The sequence below is a fragment of the Cavia porcellus genome, unplaced genomic scaffold (genome assembly GCF_034190915.1).
Source record: "Cavia porcellus strain 051 isolate PalLab524CR breed Dunkin Hartley unplaced genomic scaffold, mCavPor4.1 scaffold_6, whole genome shotgun sequence".
In the NCBI taxonomy this organism is placed as follows: domain Eukaryota; kingdom Metazoa; phylum Chordata; class Mammalia; order Rodentia; family Caviidae; genus Cavia; species Cavia porcellus.
In genome coordinates, this window is record NW_026947489.1 from 99,131,880 (window position 1) to 99,136,603 (window position 4,724).

Below are 4,724 nucleotides of genomic sequence, written 5' to 3' on the forward strand. Positions count from 1 at the left end.
GAATAGAGAAGATGGAGTTGAGACTCTGAACAACCAGCCGACTAGAGTTCAAAGGGCAGATTATCAGAGAAGACAAAGCAGCAGGAGAGAGAGATGGGAGGGGATGCTCTGGAGATCAGCAGAGTCCTCTTAGTTTTAGACAGTGATCAGTGTGGGCAAATAAAGAAATTGTCCAGGCCTGGAGAGGAAGATTAGAGCAAAAATACCTAGTACTTCCACAGAGTCAAGATTATTCTGTTCTCAGAAGCCAGAATGGAAAAAATCTCAAAATTTATAAGATATCAGGCAAAAAAGAAAAACTCAAAAAATCACTGCCTTAGTGATAGAAAAAACCGCATCCATCAATTTCTCTGGTTCTCTGTAGTAAAGATTACAAGAAATCCTTGAAAGAGCAAAGTACTTCCAAACTATATTTTTGCATAAATATTAAAAATATTTATAGAAATACAATAAAACACCACACCCAAAAGTCAAAGTACATGGATCTAATCAATAATAATCAGCTGTGCAAAAAGCAAAAAACAGATCTTTGATAAGAAAAACCAATAAAAAGAAACAAAACAAAAGGCACAAATGATAGAATTACTACAGAAAAACATTAAAATAGTTTCTATAAATGCATGTTATTTGTATAAGAAGATAAAAAAACAATAAGAAGGTAGAACATATGAAAGTATGACATATTTCAAAGACTCAAATTGAACATTTAGAAATAAAATATTTATATATTGAGGTGAAAATACATTAAATAACACCACAAGTAGATTAGATTTTGTAGAGAAAAATATTAATGTACTTCAGGACATAGCAATAAAAACTCCAAACTAACAAGTGAATTTTAACAAAAACTGGAAAAAAATTGAGAAGAGTATGAGAGGGTTATGGAAAATTTCTAATAGTACCACATTCACTTCATTAGAATCTTTGAGTAAGAGGATAAATAGTGGATTTTTCTAATCAAAAAGTCAAAATCTTTCCAAATGTGATGAAAATGATAAACAAGTCCAAGAATCTGATAGAACCCAAAATATCATAATCATGAAAAAACTACATTCAGACATATTATAATCTAGTTGCTTAAACAAATAATAAAAATTCATTAATCTACTAGAGATAAAAGATACTGACTACTGAGGAACAATGATAAGAAAGACTACAGAATTTTCATTGGAAACAATGTAAGCCAGAAAGCAGTGGAGTAAAACTGGGCTATGGTAGAGAAACAAAACCTGTCAACCAAAATTTCTACATTCCACAAAAAAAACTTTTTCAGACATATAAAAGATAAATAAATTCAATATTGGTAAATGTATGCTACAAGAAATGTTAATGTCAGACAATTGTCCTGGTCTTGTCGTGAGTGGATGGAAGCAACGTCTCAACATCTAGATGGTAGTTTGAGGTGCACTGTTATCCAAGAAGGATCAGAGTGTGGATAAACCACCTTTTCCCCAAATAATGGAATCATTATTATAGACAGTAGGATGTGAAAAATTGGAAGTATATGCAGAAAGCATACAGTTATATCTATCATGAAATAACCACTTGGTCCCAATCAACAATGGTTAGATTTTCCAGTTTGGTCTCATGGCTGACAGGGCTATCATATAATTCTCAGTTTATTTCCTGAATTTAGGGTGCTAGTTTTTAATGGTATGACAAAGGGGCAAGAGAGAGCAGGGCACATTTATAGGACATTACTATGTTTGTAACCTCCTGAAGGTAAAAATTTAAGGGTACTAGGATCCAAGGGCAGGTGGAGCCACGCCTGTGCTTTAGGGGTTAAACAGACAGGGTCAGCACTCATGTAGATAGGGAGTTGTGGGGACCAAGTTATGTTGGTCCCACTTTGTGACATGCAGTTGGGTGAAGATATAGCAGAAGACTTTGTACTCCCACCTAGGAGCTTTCACTATCTAATACAGGGAGAGTCAATCCAAGTCACTAGTCCTCATAAAAGGAAGCCCAGTAACAGGCAGCTTGTATGAAAGCCCTGTAAGAGGTAGCTTACCCCAAAGAGATTTTCCAACATTACTGCACAATATAACGGAAAGGATGGTGAGAAAAAGATCTCAAGAGTCTTGTTGTCTAACATGCTGAGGAACTTTATCAGCTGCTGACCCATCTTCTTAAGGCTTTCCCAGGTCACCTCAGGAGCCCAAATTGTCTTGGATAACAGGAACAGAGATTCTCCCTGTTTTCTAGGAAAAGATTATGTCTCTGCAGGATTGGATTTCTTCATCCAAAGGCCATGATAAGGTTTTACTAAAGATGGCTGCCACATTGATCGCTCCTGTAACAACACACAAGCAGACTCTAGAACCCATGTTAAAAACGTACAAGGGCTTTCCAGAACCCTAAGTTAGCATCTTTCCATAAGATTAAAAGCTGATCTGTTTGGCTGGACTTAGTAGCCCAATGTCATCCTGCTGGGTTGTAGCCCGGATCACTAACATTAAAAAATTGAAAGCTATTAAACCCTTATGTGACTGTACTTGTGGAGTTGATTTGATGTTCTTCGAGGATTGCATATCTTCTAATTACAAGGTTTTCTTTAGAGTTTTCATCATGGGGTAATTTGATGACAAATTCTCTCAGTTACTATTTATCTGAAAGTACTACTGCCCCTTTATTATGGAAAAATATTTTCAAATAAATAATTATTTTCTCTCAGTATTTGGTAGGAAAAAAATAGCTGTCTCCCAAAGATATCCACATCCTAAAGCCTAAAATCTGAGAGTGGATTCTGTTATAGTGTAAAAAAAATATTTTACAAGTAGTTAAGGTTACTGACCTTTAAAATGGGAAGGAACCTGGCGCCTCCAAGTAGGTACAATTTAACTATATAAGCCTTCAAAGCAAAGAACATTCTTTGCCTTTTATTAGAGATTTGTAGCAAAGGAAAAAGAAGTTTCAGAAAAGAGAAAAGATTCTAAGCTTGAGAAGAACTTCGTATTCTACCATTGGTCCTGAGATAAACGGATCTATTACAAGGACCAAAAAGAGGCCTCTCAGATCTGAGGGCTGTGCCCACCTGACAACCAGCAAAGAGATACTTTCCTCCTACAGCTGCAAGGAACGTGTCTATGCTAACAAACTCAGTGTGCTTGGAAATGGGCTCTTCGCAGAGCCTCCCAGTAATAGCAAAAAAGGTGACAGCCTGATTTCAGCTTTATGAAACTCAAAGCAGAGAAACTAACAAAACCCACCAGAATTTCTGACCCTCAGAACTGTGGTAGAATATTTTTGTGTTGTTTTAAGCTGCTAAACTTATGGCAAGTTATTCTGACAGCAAAAAGCACTGTGTACTACATTTTATAGTATCATCTAACTTTTCTATCTTTCAATTTCTTGTTGAGGAACCAGTTCTTCTGATTGCTTTTTGTACAGTAATCTTTTCTTCTTTGTGTAATTTAAGATCTTGTCTTCAATATTCTGCACCTCAATTTTCATGCCTATATGTAGAATCCTTTTTACTTATTCTTCTGGGAAATCATTAGAATTTCTGAATGAAGGTCTGATGTACTTCGACAGTACTGGAAATTGTTGGCCCTATAATTCTCTTTTCCTTCTCATGAGTTTAATATATGTTGAACCTCCTGACTGAATTCAATTTTTCTTGACCTCTCTCCATATTCTCCATCAGATTCACGCATGTATACTTCTTAAAGTTACATCTTCCAGTTCATCAATTCACTATTCAGTTGTTTCTAATTTTCTTTTAAACCCATGTATTGAATTATCCTTTGGATTATTTTATTTTAAACTGTGGCTCTTCTGTTACTTCTGTGCTAAATCTATATGATCTTTCTTTAGTCTTGTTCTTCTCACATATTTTGAATTCCTCTTTTACTGCTCCAAAAATAAATATTATTATTTATACTTTGTACCTGGTGAGTTGAATATATATATTCAATATGGGTATAATTCTTTTAATTTTTCTTTTATTCTTTCTCAGAGGTTTTATTTCCTTTTGTTTCTTGGAACTATTTTTAACTGAATATATATGTCTTGGAAACTTGTGGGAGTGCTTTGAATCCTTTGAAATTGTTTTTTCCACAAAGAATTATACTTTCCTCTGACTGAATTACTACTTTAATCAAAATTCTTTGCCTGGAGATTTTTTAGATATTTTGATAACATGAATTTAAGCTGAAAGCTCAAGTGAGGACCATCTTGAAACACAAGTTTCCTTCTCTATCACTGCCAAGAATCAAGACAAGCAGCTTTTCTACTAGCTCTCTGGGTCATATTCTTGGATCTGTTTCTACTTATCCTTGAAATGAAGATGAAATCCTTTAGAGCTTCCAAACTATTGTTGTTGCTTCTCTTTACACTCTGCATCTAGCAGGCTTTGTACTTTGTCTTCACTCAACAGTAGTGTGAGGCTCTGAAACTCACAGCTCTTTTGTAATCTGGTTTAGCAAATGGCCCCATGGTAGACACCTTCCTCTTACTTTCCTACTCTCACTTGCTTGTAAAGGCAGAAACACTGAAATGTCACCCAAGATGTGGAGGCAGGTTTATTGAATGTCAGATGGGAACCGACAAGGAATCACTTATTCTTCAAAATGTCAGGCCTTAAAGGTTCAAGGAGGGATGTTTTTATGGGGTTGTAAGCAAGAAGCAGAATACTTGGCTGTCTTTGATTGGTTCTTACGGTTTGAAATACAGTGACCAGCAGCTTCTAAGAGACAGTAGTAACAGGAACTGTAACAGGAACT